Source organism: Rhinatrema bivittatum, chromosome 15 (assembly GCF_901001135.1).
Source record: "Rhinatrema bivittatum chromosome 15, aRhiBiv1.1, whole genome shotgun sequence".
Taxonomy (NCBI): domain Eukaryota; kingdom Metazoa; phylum Chordata; class Amphibia; order Gymnophiona; family Rhinatrematidae; genus Rhinatrema; species Rhinatrema bivittatum.
The window spans coordinates 76111081-76124662 of record NC_042629.1 but is presented as its reverse complement, the minus strand read 5'-3'; positions in this window follow the sequence as shown (position 1 = coordinate 76124662).

The window sequence follows — 13582 nt, the reverse complement described above, 5'->3', positions numbered from 1 at the left end:
ATCCAGGGCAAAAAAGTGATCAATTTCAGGGTTTAGGATAAGTGTTGGCCTGAGAGAAGACAAAAAAAAAATAAATCTCTTTTCCATCAATTCAAAGGGAGCCAAGGTCCCAGTGTTGCCCAGAGTTGACCCATCATGGGTTGAAGGGGTAGACGGGCATTCAACCACCAGTCATTGGTGGAGAAGACATCCGCATCCTGTACCTCTCAGCCAGTGATCACCAGAGATCCCATGGGAGTGAATTCGTTGTAGGGATAATTTTGCCCCATCTGAACTTTTTGGGGGAATTGTAGGGAGGTTGCTTCCTTTGTTGTCATTACCCCCTGCAGAAGAGAACACGTGTCTGTGGTATGTTGTTTTGAATGATCATTTCTAGGCCGTTAGAGCCTCTACCATGATCAACCAGAACTGAGATTTGTCCCTAGCGTTCCACAGCAGTTCATAACTCGTCCTCTGCCACAAGATTCAGGATGATGCATGAGCTGTTGGCCAAACCAAACAGAAAATAACAAAAGCTTTAAGAAAGAATACTTGTTAGAGATGTGTGAAGAAACTTGTCTTACAGTGCTGTATCCGTAGCTTCTCATTTTCTTGAATGGAGCTGTCCCTTACTCACTCAAGGATCACATGCTACTGTGCCATACTCAAGACACACCCCACGCCGGGCAGTCTCATGACATGACAAACAGCATTCTTGTTCCCTGCCTGTTCTGCTTTGTCAGTGGATAGGCCTGCAAGATCCACGTGTGAGAACATTCTAGCTATCCTAAACAAGCTTATGGATGGACAGGGTTAGGGATCATCTCAACTTCCCATCAATATTTATTTAAAAAAAAAAAAAAAAAAGTTTGTATTTCGGTTGGTTCTCCCATATTTGTGAAACATGGCATTAGTGGAAAGTCCAACAGATTGTTTTTTTAAAGCTTTGTTTACCTAGGGTCTCCTACTCCCTTAAAACAAATGGACTTCAGAGCTGCGAATACAACTCATGGGGAAGGCCAAGGAGTATAGGGTGGGGATGTTTCACCTCACGCCTCCAGATTACTATTCACAGTGTTATGTTTCACGCTCCCTCCCAAAAATCACAATATTGGAGTAGGATCTCGCTGCTCACACCCTTGCCAAAATGGTTGCTGCCAGGGGAAAACAAGAAAATCACAAACACCTGACCACATTTCTGTACGTGATGAAGGGAATGCTTTGACATTTGCCCTTTGCAAGCTTCTAAAATATATAACGATGCACGGGGGCAGTTTCCTTTGAAGTGAAAGTGGCAATTCTGCTTTGCAAGTAATTTTTCATGCCTTCCCTCAGTGCTTCAGAGAAGAGAGGCTAATTCACTTTCTGTAAATTAGTAAGAACTCCGCCTGCTGAAAACAGATGTTCCAGGTGCTTTGAGCAGCTGCTCAGCACTACCAGCGATGTCTCTTATCTTGCACAGTAGGCGCCATAGGATGAGTGACTGTTGCAGCTCACAGGCACTGTGCATGGACGAGCCAAAGTGCGCTGAGTGCATGAGAAAGCTCGGAAGCAAAAGGGAGGGGGTTTATGTATTAGTTCCCCATACTCTCCTCAGTCAATGCAAATATACAATGTCAGTGCCCTCTTCCTTCATCGCTGAATCTTGACTCTGCTCCCAATGCCTTGTCTACGTTTCCCAAACTCCTGTGCCGGTCCTCCCTCTCTCGCCAGCCTAAAACTTGCCGATTTGAGGCTGCTTGCAGTATCCCAAGCTGCTCGTGGGCCAGTGACATCACTCGGGGCTCTGTCTCGATGTGTCTCAGCCAGGACTGCGCTTGCTATTCTCTGTGAGAGAGGCTGAGAACTGAAGCTTTTCTTGAAACATTTGCAGGCCCCTCATCATATCTTGCTACTGAATTTAACGTTGCCCCCTCCTTCATTTAATCTTCTGAACCCCGTGGCCTTGCTGTCTTAACTCAAGGCCTCCTGTCTGTTTTGTTCTGTCTTGACTAGAGTGCAAGCTTCCAGAAGCTGGGGCTGTCCATGACGGGAGTGATTGTCAACCGGATTTACCTGCAGAATTTTGTTTTCAAGGCTTCTGTACAATATTTTACTCTTAAAGACAGGCGCTCAGGATGAGGCTGTATGTACGATCCTGTGCATGACTATTTTACATGCTTCAGTTTTGTATGTGCTGCTTTGCTGGGATTGGGGATGGGTGGGGTAGAGAATTATTATAGGATAACCAGCTGGATGTTTGTGTTGGATGACATTGTATTTGCATTGTATTATTCTCCAATAAAAATCTCTAATTATAAAAAAAAAAAAAAAAAGAAACCCCCAGTTTCTGCTCATCATCAGTCCAAGCTGTATGGGTAAAAGTGCGTGAATCATGATGTCATGGGTACTTTTGCAGGACGTCAGGCATTCCAGGGGCAGGGAAAGGAAAATTGGTTCTTACCTGATAATTTTTGCTCCTGTAGGACCACGGATCAGTCCAGACTCCTGGGTTTCGCCTCCATTCCAGCAGATGGAGACAGAAGTTTACCAAACAAACTCCGCCTCATATAGGCTGGTGCCACCTACAGTCTGGCAGTATTACTTAATGTCAGTAACCCAACAACCCCCCAAAGGGATACAGAACCCGTGCGAAGAAAAGAACAAAACAGTGTCAAGATCAGGAAAGAGAGCAGACTCTCCATTACCTCACAAGGAAAAAATGGGCGGGGCTACAGGAATGAAAATTAGCAGGGAAGAACCAAACTTTCCTTTCCCTGTGTCCCCAGACCAGTCCAGACTCCTGGGATGTACCAGAGCTGTCATCAAATGGGATGGGATCTGGAGAGGCCCACTCCGAGCACTCCCTCTCTGAAGCCTCCTGCTCCTGGTGCCCGCACCTCCAAGCGATAACGTCTGGCAAAAGTGTGCAGTGACTTCCACGTCGCCGCCCGGCAAATCTCCTCCGGGGATACCTGGTGACTTTCCGCCCAGGAGGAGGCCTGAGAACGAGTGGAATGAGCCCGCAGACCTTCGGGTGAAGATCTACCATCCAACAATTCCTGCACCGCGGGGGCTGCCGGAGAGAGCGGAGCCAAAATGGCGCCTGTTCCCGCGCTTCGCGGCAAGGGCTCAGGACCCGGACTACGACCCTTCCTGGGGTCGTGGAGGCTGCTTCTCCCCCAGAGAGACAAGTGGCGCATAAACTATCGCGCGGCTCCGCTGGCCCGACGCGGCATGCCTCCTGAAAACAAAATCTATTGGCACCCCCTCCAACTCGCGGCGAAACAAGTCCCCAACGCGATCGGAGGGAAGGGAGAGTCGAGCCCGGCGAAGAGGACAAAAAATATTTATTCTATTCTTTTTTTTTTATTTTAAATACCTACCGGATCGCCTCCGGGTCCCGGATCCACTGAGGGGGAGTGAGCCGGGCTCCCCGGTATCACCCCCAGGTAAATACACACGCTGGAAAATGGGCTGACTTCCCAACACTTCAGCGGCCTCTGAAACCAGTGGGGGATGGTCCCTTCAGGACCTCCCACCCCCCTGAGAGGCAAAGACTGGGACCTGCAGGCACGCACTGCGGTCTCTTACACTCCTGAGCAACGGCTGCAGAAGATTTAAATTTCCATATATATATATAATTTATTTTATTTATTTTTTTAATACCTCCCTATCCTGACTCTAATTAAACCCTAGCACAGACTGTAGGTGGTACCAGCCTATATACTATACTGTCTCACACCAGCTAGGCCCTAGCACAGACTGTAGGTGGTACCAGCCTATATACTATACTGTCTCACACCAGCTAGGCCCTAGCACAGACTGTAGGTGGCACCAGCCTATATACTATACTGTCTCACACCAGCTAGGCCCTAGCACAGACTGTAGGTGGTACCAGCCTATATACTATACTGTCTCACACCAGCTAGGCCCTAGCACAGACTGTAGGTGGTACCAGCCTATATACTATACTGTCTCACACTAGCTAGGCCCTAGCACAGACTGTAGGTGGTACCAGCCTATATACTATACTGTCTCACACCAGCTAGGCCCTAGCACAGACTGTAGGTGGCACCAGCCTATATACTATACTGTCTCACACCAGCTAGGCCCTAGCACAGACTGTAGGTGGCACCAGCCTATATACTATACTGTCTCACACCAGCTAGGCCCTAGCACAGACTGTAGGTGGCACCAGCCTATATACTATACTGTCTCACACCAGCTAGGCCCTAGCACAGACTGTAGGTGGTACCAGCCTATATACTATACTGTCTCACACCAGCTAGGCCCTAGCACAGACTGTAGGTGGTACCAGCCTATATACTATACTGTCTCACACCAGCTAGGCCCTAGCACAGACTGTAGGTGGCACCAGCCTATATACTATACTGTCTCACACCAGCTAGGCCCTAGCACAGACTGTAGGTGGTACCAGCCTATATACTATACTGTCTCACACCAGCTAGGCCCTAGCACAGACTGTAGGTGGCACCAGCCTATATACTATACTGTCTCACACCAGCTAGGCCCTAGCACAGACTGTAGGTGGTACCAGCCTATATACTATACTGTCTCACACCAGCTAGGCCCTAGCACAGACTGTAGGTGGCACCAGCCTATATACTATACTGTCTCACACCAGCTAGGCCCTAGCACAGACTGTAGGTGGTACCAGCCTATATACTATACTGTCTCACACCAGCTAGGCCCTAGCACAGACTGTAGGTGGTACCAGCCTATATACTATACTGTCTCACACCAGCTAGGCCCTAGCACAGACTGTAGGTGGCACCAGCCTATATACTATACTGTCTCACACCAGCTAGGCCCTAGCACAGACTGTAGGTGGCACCAGCCTATATACTATACTGTCTCACACCAGCTAGGCCCTAGCACAGACTGTAGGTGGTACCAGCCTATATACTATACTGTCTCACACCAGCTAGGCCCTAGCACAGACTGTAGGTGGCACCAGCCTATATACTATACTGTCTCACACCAGCTAGGCCCTAGCACAGACTGTAGGTGGCACCAACCTATATACTGTACTGTCTCACACCAGCTAGGCCCTAGCACAGACTGTAGGTGGCACCAGCCTATATACTATACTGTCTCACACCAGCTAGGCCCTAGCACAGACTGTAGGTGGTACCAGCCTATATACTATACTGTCTCACACCAGCTAGGCCCTAGCACAGACTGTAGGTGGTACCAGCCTATATACTATACTGTCTCACACCAGCTAGGCCCTAGCACAGACTGTAGGTGGCACCAGCCTATATACTATACTGTCTCACACCAGCTAGGCCCTAGCACAGACTGTAGGTGGCACCAACCTATATACTATACTGTCTCACACCAGGTAGGCCCTAGCACAGACTGTAGGTGGTACCAGCCTATATACTATACTGTCTCACACCAGCTAGGCCCTAGCACAGACTGTAGGTGGCACCAGCCTATATACTATACTGTCTCACACCAGGTAGGCCCTAGCACAGACTGTAGGTGGTACCAGCCTATATACTATACTGTCTCACACCAGCTAGGCCCTAGCACAGACTGTAGGTGGCACCAGCCTATATACTATACTGTCTCACACCAGCTAGGCCCTAGCACAGACTGTAGGTGGTACCAGCCTATATACTATACTGTCTCACACCAGCTAGGCCCTAGCACAGACTGTAGGTGGTACCAGCCTATATACTATACTGTCTCACACCAGCTAGGCCCTAGCACAGACTGTAGGTGGCACCAGCCTATATACTATACTGTCTCACACCAGCTAGGCCCTAGCACAGACTGTAGGTGGCACCAGCCTATATACTATACTGTCTCACACCAGCTAGGCCCTAGCACAGACTGTAGGTGGTACCAGCCTATATACTATACTGTCTCACACCAGCTAGGCCCTAGCACAGACTGTAGGTGGCACCAGCCTATATACTATACTGTCTCACACCAGCTAGGCCCTAGCACAGACTGTAGGTGGTACCAGCCTATATACTATACTGTCTCACACCAGCTAGGCCCTAGCACAGACTGTAGGTGGTACCAGCCTATATACTATACTGTCTCACACCAGCTAGGCCCTAGCACAGACTGTAGGTGGTACCAGCCTATATACTATACTGTCTCACACCAGCTAGGCCCTAGCACAGACTGTAGGTGGCACCAGCCTATATACTATACTGTCTCACACCAGCTAGGCCCTAGCACAGACTGTAGGTGGTACCAGCCTATATACTATACTGTCTCACACCAGCTAGGCCCTAGCACAGACTGTAGGTGGTACCAGCCTATATACTATACTGTCTCACACCAGCTAGGCCCTAGCACAGACTGTAGGTGGTACCAGCCTATATACTATACTGTCTCACACCAGCTAGGCCCTAGCACAGACTGTAGGTGGCACCAGCCTATATACTATACTGTCTCACACCAGCTAGGCCCTAGCACAGACTGTAGGTGGCACCAGCCTATATACTATACTGTCTCACACCAGCTAGGCCCTAGCACAGACTGTAGGTGGTACCAGCCTATATACTATACTGTCTCACACCAGGTAGGCCCTAGCACAGACTGTAGGTGGTACCAGCCTATATACTATACTGTCTCACACCAGCTAGGCCCTAGCACAGACTGTAGGTGGTACCAGCCTATATACTATACTGTCTCACACCAGCTAGGCCCTAGCACAGACTGTAGGTGGTACCAGCCTATATACTATACTGTCTCACACCAGCTAGGCCCTAGCACAGACTGTAGGTGGTACCAGCCTATATACTATACTGTCTCACACCAGCTAGGCCCTAGCACAGACTGTAGGTGGTACCAGCCTATATACTATACTGTCTCACACCAGCTAGGCCCTAGCACAGACTGTAGGTGGTACCAGCCTATATACTATACTGTCTCACACCAGCTAGGCCCTAGCACAGACTGTAGGTGGCACCAGCCTATATACTATACTGTCTCACACCAGCTAGGCCCTAGCACAGACTGTAGGTGGTACCAGCCTATATACTATACTGTCTCACACCAGCTAGGCCCTAGCACAGACTGTAGGTGGTACCAGCCTATATACTATACTGTCTCACACCAGCTAGGCCCTAGCACAGACTGTAGGTGGTACCAGCCTATATACTATACTGTCTCACACCAGCTAGGCCCTAGCACAGACTGTAGGTGGCACCAGCCTATATACTATACTGTCTCACACCAGCTAGGCCCTAGCACAGACTGTAGGTGGCACCAGCCTATATACTATACTGTCTCACACCAGCTAGGCCCTAGCACAGACTGTAGGTGGTACCAGCCTATATACTATACTGTCTCACACCAGCTAGGCCCTAGCACAGACTGTAGGTGGCACCAGCCTATATACTATACTGTCTCACACCAGCTAGGCCCTAGCACAGACTGTAGGTGGCACCAGCCTATATACTATACTGTCTCACACCAGCTAGGCCCTAGCACAGACTGTAGGTGGCACCAGCCTATATACTATACTGTCTCACACCAGCTAGGCCCTAGCACAGACTGTAGGTGGTACCAGCCTATATACTATACTGTCTCACACCAGCTAGGCCCTAGCACAGACTGTAGGTGGTACCAGCCTATATACTATACTGTCTCACACCAGCTAGGCCCTAGCACAGACTGTAGGTGGTACCAGCCTATATAACTGTACTCTCTCACACCAGCTAGGCCCTAGCACAGACTGTAGGTGGCACCAGCCTATATACTATACTGTCTCACACCAGCTAGGCCCTAGCACAGACTGTAGGTGGTACCAGCCTATATACTATACTGTCTCACACCAGCTAGGCCCTAGCACAGACTGTAGGTGGCACCAGCCTATATACTATACTGTCTCACACCAGCTAGGCCCTAGCACAGACTGTAGGTGGTACCAGCCTATATACTATACTGTCTCACACCAGCTAGGCCCTAGCACAGACTGTAGGTGGTACCAGCCTATATACTATACTGTCTCACACCAGCTAGGCCCTAGCACAGACTGTAGGTGGCACCAGCCTATATACTATACTGTCTCACACCAGCTAGGCCCTAGCACAGACTGTAGGTGGTACCAGCCTATATACTATACTGTCTCACACCAGCTAGGCCCTAGCACAGACTGTAGGTGGCACCAGCCTATATACTATATTCTCTCACACCAGCTAGGCCCTAGCACAGACTGTAGGTGGTACCAGCCTATATACTATACTGTCTCACACCAGCTAGGCCCTAGCACAGACTGTAGGTGGTACCAGCCTATATACTATACTGTCTCACACCAGCTAGGCCCTAGCACAGACTATAGGTGGCACCAGCCTATATACTATACTGTCTCACACCAGCTAGGCCCTAGCACAGACTGTAGGTGGCACCAGCCTATATACTATACTGTCTCACACCAGCTAGGCCCTAGCACAGACTGTAGGTGGCACCAGCCTATATACTATACTGTCTCACACCAGCTAGGCCCTAGCACAGACTGTAGGTGGCACCAGCCTATATACTATACTCTCTCACACCAGCTAGGCCCTAGCACAGACTGTAGGTGGTACCAGCCTATATACTATACTCTCTCACACCAGCTAGGCCCTAGCACAGACTGTAGGTGGCACCAGCCTATATACTATACTGTCTCACACCAGCTAGGCCCTAGCACAGACTGTAGGTGGTACCAGCCTATATACTATACTGTCTCACACCAGCTAGGCCCTAGCACAGACTGTAGGTGGTACCAGCCTATATACTATACTGTCTCACACCAGCTAGGCCCTAGCACAGACTGTAGGTGGCACCAGCCTATATACTATACTGTCTCACACCAGCTAGGCCCTAGCACAGACTGTAGGTGGCACCAGCCTATATACTATACTCTCTCACACCAGCTAGGCCCTAGCACAGACTGTAGGTGGCACCAGCCTATATACTATACTGTCTCACACCAGCTAGGCCCTAGCACAGACTGTAGGTGGCACCAGCCTATATACTATACTGTCTCACACCAGCTAGGCCCTAGCACAGACTGTAGGTGGTACCAGCCTATATACTATACTGTCTCACACCAGCTAGGCCCTAGCACAGACTGTAGGTGGTACCAGCCTATATACTATACTGTCTCACACCAGCTAGGCCCTAGCACAGACTGTAGGTGGCACCAGCCTATATACTATACTGTCTCACACCAGCTAGGCCCTAGCACAGACTGTAGGTGGTACCAGCCTATATACTATACTGTCTCACACCAGCTAGGCCCTAGCACAGACTGTAGGTGGCACCAGCCTATATACTATACTGTCTCACACCAGCTAGGCCCTAGCACAGACTGTAGGTGGTACCAGCCTATATACTATACTGTCTCACACCAGCTAGGCCCTAGCACAGACTGTAGGTGGCACCAGCCTATATACTATACTCTCTCACACCAGCTAGGCCCTAGCACAGACTGTAGGTGGCACCAGCCTATATACTATACTGTCTCACACCAGCTAGGCCCTAGCACAGACTGTAGGTGGCACCAGCCTATATACTATACTGTCTCACACCAGCTAGGCCCTAGCACAGACTGTAGGTGGTACCAGCCTATATACTATACTGTCTCACACCAGCTAGGCCCTAGCACAGACTGTAGGTGGCACCAGCCTATATACTATACTGTCTCACACCAGCTAGGCCCTAGCACAGACTGTAGGTGGTACCAGCCTATATACTATACTGTCTCACACCAGCTAGGCCCTAGCACAGACTGTAGGTGGTACCAGCCTATATAACTATACTGTCTCACACCAGCTAGGCCCTAGCACAGACTGTAGGTGGTACCAGCCTATATACTATACTGTCTCACACCAGCTAGGCCCTAGCACAGACTGTAGGTGGTACCAGCCTATATACTATACTGTCTCACACCAGCTAGGCCCTAGCACAGACTGTAGGTGGTACCAGCCTATATACTATACTGTCTCACACCAGCTAGGCCCTAGCACAGACTGTAGGTGGTACCAGCCTATATAACTATACTGTCTCACACCAGCTAGGCCCTAGCACAGACTGTAGGTGGTACCAGCCTATATACTATACTGTCTCACACCAGCTAGGCCCTAGCACAGACTGTAGGTGGTACCAGCCTATATACTATACTGTCTCACACCAGCTAGGCCCTAGCACAGACTGTAGGTGGCACCAGCCTATATACTATACTGTCTCACACCAGCTAGGCCCTAGCACAGACTGTAGGTGGCACCAGCCTATATACTATACTGTCTCACACCAGCTAGGCCCTAGCACAGACTGTAGGTGGTACCAGCCTATATACTATACTGTCTCACACCAGCTAGGCCCTAGCACAGACTGTAGGTGGCACCAGCCTATATACTATACTGTCTCACACCAGCTAGGCCCTAGCACAGACTGTAGGTGGTACCAGCCTATATACTATACTGTCTCACACCAGCTAGGCCCTAGCACAGACTGTAGGTGGTACCAGCCTATATACTATACTGTCTCACACCAGCTAGGCCCTAGCACAGACTGTAGGTGGTACCAGCCTATATACTATACTGTCTCACACCAGCTAGGCCCTAGCACAGACTGTAGGTGGTACCAGCCTATATACTATACTGTCTCACACCAGCTAGGCCCTAGCACAGACTGTAGGTGGTACCAGCCTATATACTATACTGTCTCACACCAGCTAGGCCCTAGCACAGACTGTAGGTGGCACCAGCCTATATACTATACTGTCTCACACCAGCTAGGCCCTAGCACAGACTGTAGGTGGCACCAGCCTATATACTATACTGTCTCACACCAGCTAGGCCCTAGCACAGACTGTAGGTGGTACCAGCCTATATACTATACTGTCTCACACCAGCTAGGCCCTAGCACAGACTGTAGGTGGCACCAGCCTATATACTATACTGTCTCACACCAGCTAGGCCCTAGCACAGACTGTAGGTGGTACCAGCCTATATACTATACTGTCTCACACCAGCTAGGCCCTAGCACAGACTGTAGGTGGTACCAGCCTATATACTATACTGTCTCACACCAGCTAGGCCCTAGCACAGACTGTAGGTGGCACCAGCCTATATACTATACTGTCTCACACCAGCTAGGCCCTAGCACAGACTGTAGGTGGCACCAGCCTATATACTATACTGTCTCACACCAGCTAGGCCCTAGCACAGACTGTAGGTGGTACCAGCCTATATACTATACTGTCTCACACCAGCTAGGCCCTAGCACAGACTGTAGGTGGCACCAGCCTATATACTATACTGTCTCACACCAGCTAGGCCCTAGCACAGACTGTAGGTGGTACCAGCCTATATACTATACTGTCTCACACCAGCTAGGCCCTAGCACAGACTGTAGGTGGCACCAGCCTATATATTATACTGTCTCACACCAGCTAGGCCCTAGCACAGACTGTAGGTGGTACCAGCCTATATACTATACTGTCTCACACCAGCTAGGCCCTAGCACAGACTGTAGGTGGTACCAGCCTATATACTATACTGTCTCACACCAGCTAGGCCCTAGCACAGACTGTAGGTGGCACCAGCCTATATACTATACTGTCTCACACCAGCTAGGCCCTAGCACAGACTGTAGGTGGCACCAGCCTATATACTATACTGTCTCACACCAGCTAGGCCCTAGCACAGACTGTAGGTGGCACCAGCCTATATACTATACTGTCTCACACCAGCTAGGCCCTAGCACAGACTGTAGGTGGTACCAGCCTATATACTATACTGTCTCACACCAGCTAGGCCCTAGCACAGACTGTAGGTGGCACCAGCCTATATACTATACTGTCTCACACCAGCTAGGCCCTAGCACAGACTGTAGGTGGCACCAGCCTATATACTATACTGTCTCACACCAGCTAGGCCCTAGCACAGACTGTAGGTGGCACCAGCCTATATACTATACTGTCTCACACCAGCTAGGCCCTAGCACAGACTGTAGGTGGCACCAGCCTATATACTATACTCTCTCACACCAGCTAGGCCCTAGCACAGACTGTAGGTGGCACCAGCCTATATACTATACTGTCTCACACCAGCTAGGCCCTAGCACAGACTGTAGGTGGTACCAGCCTATATACTATACTGTCTCACACCAGCTAGGCCCTAGCACAGACTGTAGGTGGCACCAGCCTATATACTATACTGTCTCACACCAGCTAGGCCCTAGCACAGACTGTAGGTGGCACCAGCCTATATACTATACTGTCTCACACCAGCTAGGCCCTAGCACAGACTGTAGGTGGTACCAGCCTATATACTATATTCTCTCACACCAGCTAGGCCCTAGCACAGACTGTAGGTGGCACCAGCCTATATACTATACTGTCTCACACCAGCTAGGCCCTAGCACAGACTGTAGGTGGTACCAGCCTATATACTATACTGTCTCACACCAGCTAGGCCCTAGCACAGACTGTAGGTGGCACCAGCCTATATACTATACTGTCTCACACCAGCTAGGCCCTAGCACAGACTGTAGGTGGTACCAGCCTATATACTATACTGTCTCACACCAGCTAGGCCCTAGCACAGACTGTAGGTGGCACCAGCCTATATACTATACTGTCTCACACCAGCTAGGCCCTAGCACAGACTGTAGGTGGCACCAGCCTATATATTATACTGTCTCACACCAGCTAGGCCCTAGCACAGACTGTAGGTGGTACCAGCCTATATACTATACTGTCTCACACCAGCTAGGCCCTAGCACAGACTGTAGGTGGTACCAGCCTATATACTATACTGTCTCACACCAGCTAGGCCCTAGCACAGACTGTAGGTGGTACCAGCCTATATACTATACTGTCTCACACCAGCTAGGCCCTAGCACAGACTGTAGGTGGCACCAGCCTATATACTATACTGTCTCACACCAGCTAGGCCCTAGCACAGACTGTAGGTGGTACCAGCCTATATACTATACTGTCTCACACCAGCTAGGCCCTAGCACAGACTGTAGGTGGTACCAGCCTATATACTATACTGTCTCACACCAGCTAGGCCCTAGCACAGACTGTAGGTGGCACCAGCCTATATACTATACTGTCTCACACCAGCTAGGCCCTAGCACAGACTGTAGGTGGTACCAGCCTATATACTATACTGTCTCACACCAGCTAGGCCCTAGCACAGACTGTAGGTGGCACCAGCCTATATACTATACTCTCTCACACCAGCTAGGCCCTAGCACAGACTGTAGGTGGTACCAGCCTATATACTATACTGTCTCACACCAGCTAGGTCCTAGCACAGACTGTAGGTGGTACCAGCCTATATACTATACTGTCTCACACCAGCTAGGCCCTAGCACAGACTGTAGGTGGTACCAGCCTATATACTATACTGTCTCACACCAGCTAGGCCCTAGCACAGACTGTAGGTGGCACCAGCCTATATACTATACTGTCTCACACCAGCTAGGCCCTAGCACAGACTGTAGGTGGCACCAGCCTATATACTATACTGTCTCACACCAGCTAGGCCCTAGCACAGACTGTAGGTGGTACCAGCCTATATACTATACTGTCTCACACCAGCTAGGCCCTAGCACAGATTGTAGGTGGTACCAG